The following is a 16426-nucleotide window of genomic DNA, read 5'->3' on the forward strand; positions in this document are numbered from 1 at the left end:
ATGGCAAAGTAAAAAGATAAAAACTACCTTGGCCCAGTATTGAAAGCGCCTATAAAACTCATTGCCTCTGTGTGGGTGTGTCTTGCATGTAGATACTCGTACTACACTCGGGCATTGGCTGTGTGTAGATACAGATACTCGTGAGGGACCACTGATTCAGCTGCCGCTGCTGCTGCAGCAACACCAATAACAAGCTGCAATAAATGTCACTGCACACCACCGAACACCCCGCACTTGCAACCTCCCCCCCCCCCCCCCCCCCCTCTCGAGGGGCAAAAGTGCACTGAAGACGTGACCAAGTCTCCGAAAAAAAGCTTGCAACCAAGACAACTTTCGTTTCATTTAATTTCAGTTTCAATGCAACGTGGCGTATGGTTATTATGGTTCTTTTGCTGCACGGAGAAAAAAAAGGCCCTGATTGGTCACCGATTAGACAATGTTCGTAAGTTAACAAATATTTTGTATTCGTATTTTGTTGTTCTTTTCGAGTGTAAGCTTTAAATAAATGTTTTTTTAGATTGTAAACAGTTCTGGAATGAAAGAAATGTACGATTACTTATTCGAAATTTAGAAAAAACTCAGATTAAAAATACAAAAGTTTCAACAACTCATATTATAAGATTAAATAATACTTTTCGAGCTCATTTTCTTAAGGAAAAGATTTTCAAGATCAAATTGGACTTAAGCAACCTTTTTTCCCGTGTAGAAGCATAAAATTGAAGAGTTCCGAACATGAGCAGGAGGAAGGCTGATCGGGGTGTTCAACAGTCTTATCAGTGACAAAGTTTGCCCAAGTCAAGCACTCGACATATTTGTCGACCGAAGATTGGAGGAGGCACCAGCAGACGGCACGGAAAATGTGCACAAAAAATGGGGAGAAGCAGGGGAAAACCTGGCCAACCTCAATGCTGTCGCTGCAGCCTGATAAGACACACACACTGTGCAAATTGGCCAAGTCATAAAGGCGAACTCAATTTGCTGTTGATCACGTTTTTTAGCCATTTCCCGCAGCCCAACTAGTGCAACAATGGAAATCTTTTTATTACCAAAGAAGTGGGGCAGCCAAATAAAAGAGTACGGCTAAAAGAAATACAATTAAAATTATTTATTAGCGAGCCGACAACAGAAATTGGCCGATGGCAGCAGGCAGCAGGCAAAACGAAGGGATGAGGCTGGGGATGATGGGAGGCCGAATTTTGGATGATGGCTGGCAGCGAGCACTGGCGCACATTTGGCCATGTCTTTTTGGCCAGTTGCCAACCACAACAGAGCGGCAGTGGCAGCAACAATGCGACCAAGTTTTGCTACGCCCATTCTGTTGCCTTTTTGGCTTCTTGGTCTAGAGCTTATTTATGTGCGTTGGCTGCAAAATATGGCGCAGAAAATATTTGCCTCTATTGCCAGCTTTTCATCCTTCGCGTTCTTGTTTTTTTCAGCATCTTGTATATTTTTCTTTTTGTGGCTTATTTACTGCACAAGTAGCCCAAGCTAATTGGGTGGGCCACTGAGGGGATGGTGCTGTTAAAATATAATGCTTTCTGCACTCTTAACAATGTTTATGGATCGGAAATATTTGTTGACTATGGCCCGATTTCGAGTGGTAGTTCTTCAAGGATTTTAGTTGTCGCCATTGGACCCTTCCACCACAATTTTAATTGAAAATATATCCTTCAACTTGCCCAATTAATTTTAAATTATTTATTGCCAACAAAAACTTTTCCTCCTTTTGATTTGTGGCCCACCTAAGGAGTTTGTGTCTGATATGAAAATGTATTCTTAATAATTGCCAAAGCAAAGGTGTATAAATAATGGAGTTTTCGAATGCTTGAGAAACTGATAAATAACTTATAAATTATGTGAAGTTGCCGAAAGTCTTAGCAACTATGGCCGATTCCTCCCTGTACCTTAAGTTTTAAACTTTTGGCTACAGAGTACAATAAATAAATATATAAAGTTGCACAAAAACTGCAACTTTTTCTTGAAGTTCATGTATTTTATATCGTACGTAGACTTTAAGAGCACTGCATATTTAAATCATAACCCATGGTTTCAGAAAGAGCCACCTTCTTTTCATATGTTGACTTAAATTTTTTACATGCTTTCCTGTTTATGGCTGAGTAATTTTGCCAGAAACCTATGCAACATTTTGGAAGACGGTTAATCACTTTAAATAAGAATCAAGCATTTGTCATCATCCCATCCAGATTTCTGTTCTCGCTGGACTATTAAAATGCAGCGTAATCACATTAGCAACGGCTTCGGTTTCTTCGGCGTCTCAGCCTCAGCCAGTCTTATCAGCAGAAAAGAAGAAGAAGCAAGAAACAAGAAGCCAGAAGAACGAAGAATGTTGAGCCAAAAAGTTTCAGCAGGCAGTGATAAGTTAAGTCACTGAACTCGATCTCAACAGAAGCACACAACACCCAGTTCTTATCAGCAACTCTTATACTTGCTTTACTTAATTTTTGGGCGCTGCCTTTTAACAATGCCAAAATGCTTCGGTGGGTATGATATTTTGATTGACAATTCGTGAGAAAAGGTAACACGGTCACATATATATAGAGTTATATCTGAGGAGGAAGGGCAATGCAGGACATTAGTAGGGGTCAATTACCTGGCCGCGGGGAGGTAAACGAGCCAGATAATAGATTCTGCGGTGTGAATAAACCCATTTCTCTGCTGCACTCGCATCACATCATTTACCCTGATGTATTACCTCTCCCAAAAACAGATTTGCTAATTAAATGGCAGTCATATGTAAGGCGTATTTCCAACAAAAATTAATTAAGGAATTGTCACATCAATCAGGCTGCAAATTATGGCTCTCGTCTTTCTGTTCTTCTCGGTGTGCACAAGAATTTTTAAATAAACAAATAAAATGCAGAAAATAGATTTATGTGCGAGTGCAGGAAAATTTATGACAGATGTAAAAAATGTCCCCCGTCTTATAATTTTTTCCTCTTTCGGCTTTATGAATGACGTTGATTTCGGTGTGAGGTGTGGGATTTGCCACTGGGAACCGAGAACTGAGGTTGACCAGCTGCCCAGCTGCCGGTGGCCATATCCATGGCCCTGACTGACACTTCTACTTGCAAGACATACGAAAAAATAAAGGGAAAACAAGAGTGCAGAAAACACTTGCGTTGATAATGAGAAAAGTTTCGACTTTTTGTTCTGCCTATACTGGCTGTTCTTTCTTGCGATTCTTTCTTTTGTTTTGACGATGATCCTTGGTCTGGTAATGAGATATGCACTCGGGGACTTTTGTTTACAGTACTCGTCTTGTGTGTGCTGGGGCTCAAGTATTATTCTTTGTAAAGATCCCACTCTTGGCTGTGTCCAGGTGTTTGTGGTCTGATGGAAATGGATTCGTTTTCCCTGGAAAGTCTGTCGGGCTTTTTCAATTACCTAACCCCAGCTGCTTATGTTAATTCCAAATTAAAACAGTTGGTACGGTTTTAATAAAACAATATGTGAGAGAATATTTTACAAGTCTTTAAAAAAGTTTTTTTTTAAGTCTTTAAGTTTTAAATTTTAAATTTAAATTTAAATTTAAAAATGTAGCAGAATTTTTAGCAGAAATTGAAAAATGGATATTTTAAAATACAATGTATTTTACAAATTTGGTTACTAATTTCCCCACATTTTCCGCATTACTTTTTTCGATTATTTTTTTAAGAAAAGCTTTATACAAATAACGGTATTGTATTTAATTCCTCACGATCAATTTAGTCGGTTGTTAGTCCGCCTCTCTAAAACTTTTGCACTACTGTTATTAACTATTAACTATTATATACTTCCTATTTAAAGTTTAGTAAAATGTTAATAAAAAATGAATTTTTCAGAAAATGTTAACAAGTTCTACCACTTCTTTTTACTTTTACGACTCACAAATGTTAATTCATTTTTAATTATAAATACATGACTAAATACCTTACACTTAAATACATAACACTTATTTTTAGTAAAAAATTAAAATAAAATTGTTTTTAGAACACAGGCAGAAAAGTTTAACACTTTAAAATGAAACATATTGAATAATTCAATATTTTTAAATTATTTAACAAACAAACGGCGATATTTCTTGTTTACACTTTTCTCATGGCCACTTGCTGGTTCACAAGCAGATTCTTACATTGGCCAACCTGTCGTATGCTTAATGACGTGTGCATAATATAAATATTTTGCGACGGCAATAAATGGATTTCTTTATGCCAGCCACAATCTATTACTCAAGAATCACAGCGATCACAAACACAAGTTGTTTACCAACCTTTGTGAAACTATTTCCTTAGGTCCTCCAGATCGAACGACAATATATATAGAATTCACTAGCACGGATATCCAAAATGCTGCTGAAGTATTGAAGTATTCCAAAATGCAAAGTTCACGGAGTATCCAAGACTTAATTTATTTTAACACTTTAATGCGGAACTAATGGATTCCGCTTCTTGTGTTTCTGTTTATTTCGTATTCCAAAATACGAAAATCTTTTAAAATGCACGAAATGTGAGTAGAATTCTCTTCTCTCTTTTGGTTGTTTATGTTTTGGCAGAGATTTATAAATATTTTTGCACTACACTTTGACACTTTGCTTCTCCAGATTGAATATATTTAACAAAATGCAGTTTCGGTTGAGATTGGGCAGCAAAATATTCCTATTCGCCACCTTGTTGCGGTTTTGTATTTGTATATTTTTAGAACACGCACTTTTTCTAAGTGAAATTCTTGTTTGTTTTGGCACTTTCGAGTTTTTACCCTTTGGGTTTTCGGTTTATTTCTGATTCGGCGGCATCGCTTTTTGTGTGTTGCCGTCTATTTTGAGCAGAAAAAATATTCTGCGGTCAGCGATTTAAAAATAACAATAGCTCCACGAGCAGGAGAACCGAATGCACTTCTTGTTTCACTGGGTTTTTTGGCTATGGGAATTGGAATTCTTCCCGTTCGCAGAGGAACTAGTGTTGTGGGTTTTTTGCTTTTGTGCTGGCGTTTCCACTTGAAGAACGCAGAAGAACGCGATTGTGCTTCAGTTTCTACTGGCGATTTCGGAAGCGAGCTTCTTCGGCTGCTCAAGAGTCCATGCGACCGTTTCCGTTGAACCGCTGCGGCGTTCCACTCACTTCGACAACCATCTTGTAACTATTTTCAAAAAGCGCACGAACGCAGCTGCAGAGCGACAGCCCCACCAGTCGGTGGCCCAACCAGAAGAACCAGAGAGCCAGCGGAGCGCCGCAGGAGAGCCCGCGCTTAAGAGAGTGCGGCGAGTGCGGACCAAGAAGAAGCGAGGTGGAGCATCCGCGGTGCTGTTGAAGAATGTTGAAGAACGCAGATGCTCTGTAACACTGCCGAGCGAGAGCCGAGCGACGGCCGAAGCCAGCCGAACAGCTGCTGGGTGCGGGGCAAGAAGCGGAGACGGGCAGACAGCAGAGACAGAGCGCGAGAGAGGGCGCCCGAAAGAGCGCCAATCCAAGCCTCACACTGCAATTACCGAGCCCCAAGCCCCCTTCCCTAACAGTGGGCCGCTCTGCTAACCGCCCTCTGTTAGTCGCTCTGTTAGCACCGGCCGTTTGTTTTTTCCCTGATAGAAGCCATATGTTCGCAAATTTCATGGCTAAATGCCCAATCTAATTGCCCAAAGAAGCCACAGAAAAACATGCAGATCCCCCACCCGCCCCTTTATCAGGGATGCAAATTCATCGAACGCAAAAAACATACCAATTTGTAATTTGAAAATCTTAAAACAATGTTAATCTATCATGTTTTAGATCTTGCAGCAACCAAACGGTTACGAAAAATGGAGACCTAGTTGGTAATGGTCTCCCTTATCACCCACTATACCTTTAAAACAAAACAAATTGTCCTGAGAATACTTAAATTAGCTTTATTTTAAACACATATGGGGAGTTAAGGTTAAGGTGACGAACTCGTCAAATCTTATATCTGACGTCACGTCAAAAATTCTGAATAATTTTAGTCAATTTCTCTTATCGTGCCGACAATGTATTTACAATATTATTATTTTTTCGCGAGATAATTTTGACTAAAAGGGTGGAGCCAAAATGAAAAACGTATTCAAATTATATGTGTTTCAGCCGTGCCAAAGCATAGAGTTGTGGAAAGCCAAGTCTGATAAATATATACAAGTAATAATAAGATATTTAGCAACAGTTCTTGGTACTTTGTGTTTTTTCTTTTGCGCCTTAAATGTGGCACAATTATATTTCCAACCGTACCTTGCAGGGTATCGTAACAAACATTTTGTAGGGAATGAAGGTTTTTTTTTTTTTTGGTAGTGGTTTACATTACAGCCGATAATAAAAAAAACAATTATTTTTTGATAATTTTTTAGAATTGGAAATTGTACATCTTAATTTGTTCAATTTAATCCAAAAACTGAAGTAGACTTCGAATTTAATTTTACCAAAATAGGACGACTTATCATATAGCTATAGCTTAGCATATAGCAATATTCGGGAAATTGGTGGGAAAATAATATGAAACAAATTATAGCTTCGGTGTTTTTTGACATGTTATCTTATACTAATGGGAATATCATTATTTTTATTTTGAAGAATTTCGAATTAAATTATATTATTATAACTGCAAGGGCTTGCGAAAATTAACTTACTTTCTTGTTGATTACAAAAATTTTCATCAATTGGGAGACCGCGTTTTAAGAAATATTCACATATTTTTATTTAGAGTATATTATGATTTACTTATGTATATTTTACATCGACCACTAGCTTTTTTAACAATGAATTATTTTATCCTGGCGAAAAAGCTGGGGATGCTTTCGCCCACTTAAGAGGTGGTGAATTTATAAAATATCCGATCCAAATCGAAATGTTCAGACCCCCAAAATAACAAAAAATTCCCACTTAATCTTGCTCCAGATACCCTGATCATATCAAAATAATACGAAGACTGGTAGTATGGCAGTGCATTGCATTATATCAATGTGGGATGCAGGACTTTTGAGCAGAGGAGTTTTCAATACCAATGAATAAATAATTTTAAGCAAATTTTAAGCATTTCGTGAATGTTCCTACCTTCTTCAGTCAAAGCAAAATAATTTCCCAAGTCTAATTTACGGATAAGTTCTGCTGGTAGGACTTACCAATTTCTTGCAAAGTTTGCCTTTTGCCTGGGCTGGATTGCTCCTTCCCGGTCATTAAAGTCACTGAAAGTATTAACCGAACAACACAAATAACTATGAACGGACAACAATGAGGCTTAAGCACAATAAGCGCTTATTAAATGCCCTGAATGCGAATCAACTTTCAGCTAAATGGAAAGTGCCAGCCGAGGACGCCGGCGAAGTAGTAGCAAAAACAATGAGAATGCCATGGCCGGAAATTCATGCAACGGAAGTTGAAGAAAAGAAGAAGAAGTTACGCAAGATGGGGGTGGCGAAGAGGATGCTGCCGGTGCCACTTGGGAGCGTCAGTCACCCGCAAGACAGTTCCCAGCCCCATCCCCTCTGTGTTTTCCCCTTTTCCCCGAACAATGATGGCCAGCTGCTACTCAATGAGGTTGCTTTTCCAGGCTACTTTCCTGCTCCTTTTGTTTCGAATTCCCCAGCATTATAACTTTGTGAAGATATTTTCTTATTTCATAGGAACTATCTTTCAGTGCGGTTTAAAATTGCACTGAAGGTCAACAACTGTACCGATAAATTGTAATAAAGAAACGTTTTTAAAAAATATAAGAAATATTATACTTCATATTGTGTTGGAGTTTGAGTTTCAATGTGATACTTAAGCATTGTTTACATTTGAATTTTATATTTCGTAGGCAATGTGGACAAAATGTTATTTTGTGAATATCTTGGCAAAATTAAGTTGGTCCTTAAATATGCAGCCAGGCCTAAAACCCCCATCCTCTGGCCAGACTTTCCTTCCTGCTTTCAACCCCTTTCTAGCATCCTTTTGCTCGCTTTACCATTTTCCCTTGGGGTTTTCCTCAAACTCGTCTTTCCGCCATCCGAAAATTTTGCATGCCTTGGCAGAAACAAAGCGAGCGCAAAATGTTTCGCCGCCTGGGAATAGAAACGGCTAAAACAAGTGGGGGACAGGGCCCAGAAGAGGCTGCTCTCCAGCCCGATTGAATTTCATCCGAAATGCTTTCGCATCAGGCGCAAGGATAAAGGACACAAGATGCCACACGAAATTCGTCGACAGTCAGCAGGAAGACTGCATTCGGAGGAATTCTAAAAATCAAAAATAATATTCTAAGGCATAAATCACGGCGGACCAATGCGTCCCGCCCCCGCCGGCTTGATTAATGGGCGGCCCCGGCACTTAGCACGTGCTCCCAGTCAGTCCTGGGAGTCAGTCACTCAGTCAGGTACAAGGACATACACACAGGTCGGCGGCGAGGACTCCCGGGACATTTGCCAAAGTTATTTATGGCACTATGGGCGAATGCAATTTGTTGTGGTCAACAAATCGCTACACACGAAATTCTGTTTGTGGCCAAAAATGAGCAAGATCATTAGAGCCGGAGAAAGGGGATGGGGACAAAGGTTTATTAGTCACGTCCGAGGAATGCGAATCCCGAGTGGCGATGGCACCAAAAGGCGAAGGCGAGGCTCCAAATATCAAAAACTCTGCGCTAAAAGCAGCCAAAGAAACGAGCTTAAGCCAAATGGCGTTAATCCATGAATTATTGCCTAAAAGCATGCCAAAGCGCATTAAAGTCGAGGGGTGACAATGACATGGCGATGGCGAGGGGGATTCCCGGGTGGAAAGGTGAGCAGATCGGGCAGGTAGCCAAAGGACAAGGCAGCACAAGACATCAATTCTGTATTAGACAGTCGCGAGGAGTGGGATACTCTTCTAAAATAACTTGGGGTCTGCACAGAAAGGGGGCTAATATTTGATAATAAACCAGAAAGGCAAAATTAGTTGTTAAAATTGTTTATTCACCATAATCTTCTAAGGAAAAGTAAAGATTTGAAGCATGTTAATTTTAAAATAACCAATTTTAGGACTATCTAGAAGATTATATAGAGGCAATAGTTCATAAAGTTTTTTTTCAAAATCAGTTTTAAAACCTAAATACCCCCCATATCCACAGAGCATTAGTAATGCCCATGAAAGTGCCAATGTGCCAATGGAGAACATGAAACATACATTTTGATTTTTTAACTCCAAAAAGACACGGCGATAAAACAGAAAAAAGTACCCAAAAAAGCAAAAGCGAAAACACTGACCGCAAAATAAATAAGAGCCCAACAACAATGAAAGGGGTAAAGCGAGCCAAATGTTTTGAACCGCACCCATGGGCAGAAGCGGACCAATCAGCCACGCCCCCGCCTCCGGCGCATCCCCCCCATAAGCTATATCTCGTACCTCCGTGTGTCACAAGTTTGGTGTTATACCTTTTTTGCGAGCTGCCTTTCTGTTGTACGAGTATTTCTGTTGTTTTTATGAGTATTGACATTATAATCAACGCCGTTTTCAATTTCAACAAACCTTCCTGGACCCACAAAAAAGTGGCATCCCCCATCCGCCGCCCCGAAAAAACTTCTGTTTACTTTTGGGTTGCTTTTTGGTATCTTCACCGAACTTTTTGCTCCTTTTACTTCCACTCTTCGTTTAGCCAAAAAATATGTAAATTATAGCTGTGTGTTTCAGCCATGCGTCAGTCACCAGAGTATTCCATTTTTCCGCGTTGGATGGTCTCAATTTTATTGGTCTGAAAGATAGTTTCCGACCTGAGCAGATGCCAAATCCCCTAAGAATTTCGATTTGAGACGTATTCCATTTCCATTTACCTGATGGGTTGGTAATCTTCGGGGTGTTGAGCGGAAAGTTTCTGGGGGACTTGTGCGGGACTTTTATGATCGAAGAGAGGGTTGCAGGGCAATAAAATGCGAGTTTTATGACTAATATAATGTTTGAGGCGTAAACTTTAAGGACAGGAGTTAAAGGCGACACAACTATCACAATAAATGTATGTGTCGCTAGTTTAAATATGAACGGGCACAAAAAGCTATTAGTATATTTCAACTGATATTGAAAGAAACAAATATTGATTATCCATTTTTACAGTCAAAATATTTTTATTTAAACCAATATTTAAAGCCTTAAATCTGGAAGACTTAATTGAAAGACTTATTTGGGTAGAAGATGATTAAGCTCAGATTAATAGAAAAAAAATGTATAAATATTTTTAATAAAATATTATACAATTTTATTCTCTTCCTTGTCAAATGAATTTTAGTTTAGTTTTCCTTCCCTTAATTTACCTATTGGGTTGGCAAGAAAGTCATGTCGTTTTTTTTTCAATATTTTCAAAGATGATTTATTTATATCAGGACTTATAATTAATCAATTATGTATTGGCCGTTTTGTTCGACCACTAATGACCATCTCTCGGGCAGCTGCATAATTCCGCGCTCGAAGAACTTTTGGTCTTTTCCAGCAAAGAATCGAGACAAGTGGTTTTCGACAGCCTCATCTGAATCAAAGTTTTTACCATTCAAAGAGTTTTGAAGAGAGCGAAACAAATGGTAATCTGAAGGTGCTAAGTCCGGACTATAAGGTGGATGTGGTAGCACTTCCCAATTCAGCTCCGTTAATTTTTGCCGAGTGACCAAAGATGTGTGGGGCCTAGCGTTGTCATGGTGAAAGACTATACCCTTGCGATTAGCTAGTGCCGGCTCCTTTTCTTTAATTTTTTCCGCCAAATTGGATAGCTGGCGACAGTACACATCTGAATTGATGGTTTCATTCCGTCCCAGCAGCTCAAAGTGCACTACACCCTTCCAATTCCACCAAACAGACAGCATAACTTTCCTCTGATGGATATCGGCCTTTGATGTGGCTTGGGCTGGCTCATCTTTCTTGCTCCATGATCTTTTTCGTTGGACATTATTGTAAACAACCCACTTTTCGTCGCCAGTAATGATCCGCTTCAAAAAAGGATCGTTTTTAATCCGTTGCAGCAGAGAATAGCAGATGTTGATACGCTTAGTTAGGTGAATTTCCTTTAAGTTATGCGGAACCCAAACATCGAGCTTGCTTACGTAGCCAAGTTTCTTCAAATGGTTTTCAACCGTTGTATGCGACACACTGAGCTTCTCTGACATCTCCCGCGTTGAATAGCGCCGGTTTTCATCCAGCAAAGCCTGAATTTGTTCGTCAAAAACGGCCGATGGTCGACCAGAACGTGGGGCGTCTTTAACTCCAAAATCTCCAAGCCTGAATTTGGCAAACCAGCGCTGACATTGGCGATCACTCATGGCATCTTTACCATACACTTCGCACAATTTTTCGCGAGCTTCGACCGCTTTTTTTCCTTTTCGGAAGTAAAAAAGCAAAATATGCCGAAAATGCTCACTTTGGTCCTCCATGTTTAATTTGCTATAGCTTCCACAAATGTTATCGAATAATTACCAAATTTTCGTCGATAGTACCTAAGACAATAAGCTTTAAAACGATACTAAAAAGTGTGACCCTGGTGCTCGATTAGTCGTAAATAAATTAGATTAAAAACGATTACTAAAAAAAACGACATGACTTTCTTGCCCACCCAATACTTTCCGGCCAAGCATCTCCTTGGATCTCTGCTGACTGACAATTAGCTTAAACTGTTTCCCGGGCGACCTAAACTAATATTGGGCCACTGACCAAGTCTGGCCATCATTGTGATTTATGGTGCACCTCCCCCGCCCCCTGCAAAAACGCTGCAGTGAGTCAATATTTTTGCAGTGGCCAACCTATTCGATTTCGGACCTCCCCCCGCTCCGAATAAGGGGGCTTAGGGGGTGGGGCTGGCGTAAGTTGACCTTTGTTTCAAAAGCAAACAATGACAATGAGCGATGTGAAAGACAAACCAAAAACACAAAACCCAAACCGAAAACCAAATGAAAGTCCAGACGAATTAAGTTATGGTTATTGACATTTAATGCACACATTTGACTTGGTCCGTTCTGGATTCCTGTTGACAGAAGAGAGCTGTCCCGAAGGGGTTGGGGGGTGTTGGGTGGTGGGTGAGCCCAGCTAAGCGTTAAATACGATCCCAGCGAGTCTCGAATGCGGACGACCGGAGAATCGACACCTTCCTCTTGTATCTGTATCTGCACCTCTGTCTGCCTCCGAATCTGTGTGTTTGGGTTTCACTTTGGTATCTGATATTCAATGCCTTACACAAACATTTATTTCTGCATTTAACAGACTGCATTGGAGCCGCGAACTCACACCAGAGGAAACTTTTGAAAACGGTTACTTATGTAGGTTTTGTATCAGAACAATCTTTAAGTAACTGCTATATATGCTAAGATTAAAAAGTTAAAGACAATTTTAATAAATACAAATACAAAGAATCTTGGTTACATTTTTTTCCAGCTTAATAAAATGTTATTTAACGACTTTTTAAAATTAGTTGTTTTTGGAAGAATCCATATGTCTATGTAGGTATATATCGTATATATATGGAGGAATGAAGATATGCTTAAAGGAACTTGGCTTTTTTTACTAACACACCCAGCACCACCTATCTTCTTCTTCTATAGCGCCACCTAGCCTATAGCACCAACTAGCCTATAGCGCCCCTAGCGGCTTGGTGGCGTATTAGTGAAAACAGCTGGTTTGCTGCTTGTGGCTTGCAATCACGATTAAATTGCAAAATATTATTATTTTTAATGACTTTAGTCATATATAATATAGATTTATCTAGTATACCCCTTTACTCTTCTAGTAACGGGTATATAAAGACTCAAAGAACTATTTCCGCTGCATCTTCGCTGCCCCTCACCTTGCTATCTAATCGCTAGAAACATCCATCATTTCAAATTTTTCATTGTCTTGAATTTCAAGTGCAATGTCTCTCTGTCCCCCCCCCCCCCCCCCAATGAACCCACCCACAATCACTCCAATGTTTCCCACTATAAGCTTTGTTGTTGTCTGGGTCGCATTGCCAATGTAGTTGTTGCTACTTGTTTTTATTAGTCGCCCTCAGGGCCGCCCCTCCCCCTCCGCCCTCCGCCCACCGTTTACCAGACAATTAGTCTGCGCGCATGCGTCGCCAGCTTCATTGTCAACTTGGTTTTTTGGCTTGTCCGCCAATCGCCATCTGTCCGCACGTCCATCCATTTGTTTGTCCGCCGGTCTCTGCTCGTCGTCGCTTTTCCCATATTCAAAGTATCGAGCGTAGTAAAATGTTAATTAAATTCAATTAAAATGCGCTGCGAGTCTTCGACAAAATGTTATTCACATTTCAAGGTTAATTCGACGGGACGCCTCTGAAACGCTTTGAAGAAGTGCCAAACTTTTCAGAGGGTTTGGGGTTGACTTGTGTGTGCTCAGACCAACTGCAAAGTTCAATTGTTTTAGTTGGTTCCGCCACATTGGATTTAGTCGAAGCTTGATCAAGGTAAAGTACAGAATGGAAAAGTTTTGAATAGCCCACGACAAAAAGTCCCCTAAGTCATGAGTCTTTAAAGACGGAATAAGGTATAATATAGAAGCAGTAACTGGGCTTTAAAAAATATATATGGTTTTTTTTAAAAAAAGATCTTATCATATATTATAATAAATTCTAGGAACTAGAATATACTAAAAAATATATATTTGCTTTCTTATTAGAAACAAAAAATCTTATCACATTTCGTGTAATAATTCTACTTTGAAAAATTAATTACTTGAAAGTTTATTATATCTTCAATAGTGCATCAAAAAACTATATAAAGGAATATATAAATTTCAAATTCTTTTTTGGGTTTAAATATTAATATATTTTATTTTTCCATAACGGGTTCAATTTCTAGAGCTACAAGAATGGAAAAGTTTTGAATAGCCCACGACAAAAAGTCCCCTAAATCATGAGCCTTTGAAGATGTAATAAGTTACTTTACTTGAAAGTTCATTTAATCATCAATAGTTTATAAAACGACTAAATAGAAGAATATATGAATTAAAATTTCTGTTTTAGGTTTGAATAAAAATAGATTTTAGTTATCCATAATCACCATATAGGCTACTCTATTAATGGTACTAACCTAGAATACAACTATTCTTTCCCAATCTGTAATAGAGTTCCATCTGTGACCCAACCACCACACCACAAGCTTTGAAGGAAATAGTAACACGAGTGCCAAACAGGGATATTAATAATAAATTGACTAAAACAGCATTAAGCCGAAACCGAATTGCAATAAAAATTATTTAGCTGGCCACAAATTGCGGAGCCGCCGGAGCCAGATCCCGGATCCCAGATCCCAGACCCATCCCCCCGGGTCAGTGGCCACCCCCTGCGGCGTCAGCTGCCACTTAATGACTGAATGAATGGCCAACACGTTGCGCGGTGGGCGGTGGAGGTGGTGGTGGGCAGGGGGCGGGGCAGGGGCAGGGGAAGTATGGCCAACAAAGCATTTAATGTTTTTATTTGCGGGCGGCAGAACCTGAAAGTGGCAGGCTGCTCCTCTTTAGTAGGGCTTTGCGGCAGGGCTCGTGACAAAACGGTTGCTGCCCAAGGGGAGGGTGCGGAATGGAGTGGGTCGTGCAACATGTTGTTGCTGCGGCGCCGCTTTAAAGGGGATTCGCCCCACAATTTAATTCGGGGGATTTGGCGCTAGAAACGGTTTACCCGACTGAGGGAGATTAATTGGGCGAAGCCTTCAATGATCCAAGGATCAAAGATGAGGCGTATTTGGCTTATAGCTCGACAATTATCGATACGATTATAGGGCTTAGCCTCGTGTGGCTTCCAGGTGATTTAAAATCGATTATCCTAATTGATTTTAAGGGAATCCGTAATTGAAGGCCTATTTGTGTGTCAGCATATGAAGTATGGTAATTCTTTCGAGCCTAAGGAGCTATCATTTGGCAATCCCTTATAAGTATTATTTATCAGACAGAAAATGCCCTATATATCATGAGTAAATAAAACACTTGTTATTCAGATGATATTAACTTTTGATGATCGTTTTAGCTAAACATCTAATTTTAATTTGAGTTGATATATTAAATGTGAATTAGTCTTTTCCAGCATACCAGCATCCACTCCCCCTCAATTTCCCCACCCACCTCGGCGTATTTTCCCACAATTTCCTCTCGCCGGCAGCCTTGAACCCGCACCGCCTTCTGTCCGCCGATCGCTCATATTAGCTTGTCTGTTCTCGTTTTCTCGCAATGAATTTCCATTTCATCTTTATTAGTTTGGCCTCCTTCTGGCGCGGTCTTTAAACAAGAACTTTGGCACAAATTGCACACGCAGAGCGAACATTCCGACTTGCCTCGAGATTTACAGAAGGCAAACGGCCACAGAAACCGAATCCGAAACAGAACAGAAATTTATGCAGTTCGTCCGCTGGTGACCACAAAAATAGAAGCGGCCAAAACAGGGGCTGTAAGGGGCGGAAGGGGCTGCTGGCCACTGCCACTTCAAGGCGCTGACTGACTCAGCTCGACTGCTGTCGGCCCAATGTTTGTTTAATCTGTCTGCCTTGGGATTTTCCTTTATTTCCCCGTCGCTTTTTGGGTCAGTTTTCAGTTTTGCGAGGAAATATAGAATTTATTCCTCATTTCTGCTGAATGCTCAGACCTCAGCCGTAGAGCCCACAGACAAAAAAGAAAGACGAAATGGCCCGTAAACATTTTAAGTCTGCGCTGGCCGCGTGGCCGGTGAGTGATTATTTGCCTTGTGTATCTGCACACGTCAAGCGATAAGCGAAATTAGCGGCAAATCCCGGTCACCAAATAAATGTTGAGATAGCTCGAAGAAAGAACCAAGAGGCCGGAGGAAGAGGCGCCCAGAAAAGGGCCATCACGAGGGGTCCGAGTGGTATGATAAGCGGGAGGAACAGGCCAATCAACCCTAGACGGTGTGTGCATAAGGTTAAGATCGGTTAATCCGGGGCTTATCTAGTTTCGCTCAACCAAATATTGTTGAACAGTGATGAGTATGTCACTGGTATCAGGCTATTGTTTGGGGGCTCATAAAGGGTTATTGGATTTTTACAAGAGTCGTTTTGAACTAGTAGGTGCATCAAATTACATGTCCTAAATCGACAAAATTTATAATTAACATTTTTTTAGGATTTATTTCAGCCTTATAAATGTTTGTATTGAACACAGAATAAAAGAGCCAGCTGTAGAAAAACTTTAACTTAAACCACAGTCTATGTCTACGATTGGGATCAGTTAAAAGGAACAAACGTTTGAAACTAGTTCCATTCCCGAAGTGAAGGCAATTCCCAAACCCTTACGTAATTTATTGCCTGACCGCAGTCTTACTAGAAGTGACTACCAGGGCCATTCATAGAGTTTTCAAATCTGTGATATTTACGGGCAGAGTTGCTTTGGGAACTTATCCGACAAATCGCTGGCCATTTCATCTTGAGCTTCAGAAGATACATATGTATCTGCAGCTGCGAAAGTCGCCTAAATAAATAGTTACGAGTGTTTGGGGAGGAAAAGCG

The 16426-nt window shown here is 40.2% G+C and overlaps 1 protein-coding gene across 7 annotated transcripts in view; it reads right to left on the bottom strand.

The window, feature by feature from the left end:
* LOC108011956 (serine-rich adhesin for platelets) overlaps positions 1–5183 on the bottom strand; it is a 40143-nt gene extending 34960 nt beyond the window's left edge. For 2 of the 7 annotated variants that reach the window (XM_036812765.3, XM_036812764.3), the window contains exon 1: positions 4271–5154. The gene's annotated coding sequence lies outside the window, so the exon portion shown is untranslated. Of the gene's footprint in view, positions 1–4270 lie in introns of all 7 variants that reach the window. The other 5 variants (XM_036812767.3, XM_036812766.3, XM_036812768.3 and 2 more) reach the window with 4 other exon arrangements.
* Between the last annotated feature and the right edge of the window lie 11243 nt (positions 5184–16426).

This window comes from Drosophila suzukii, chromosome 2L, assembly GCF_043229965.1.
Source record: "Drosophila suzukii chromosome 2L, CBGP_Dsuzu_IsoJpt1.0, whole genome shotgun sequence".
In the NCBI taxonomy this organism is placed as follows: domain Eukaryota; kingdom Metazoa; phylum Arthropoda; class Insecta; order Diptera; family Drosophilidae; genus Drosophila; species Drosophila suzukii.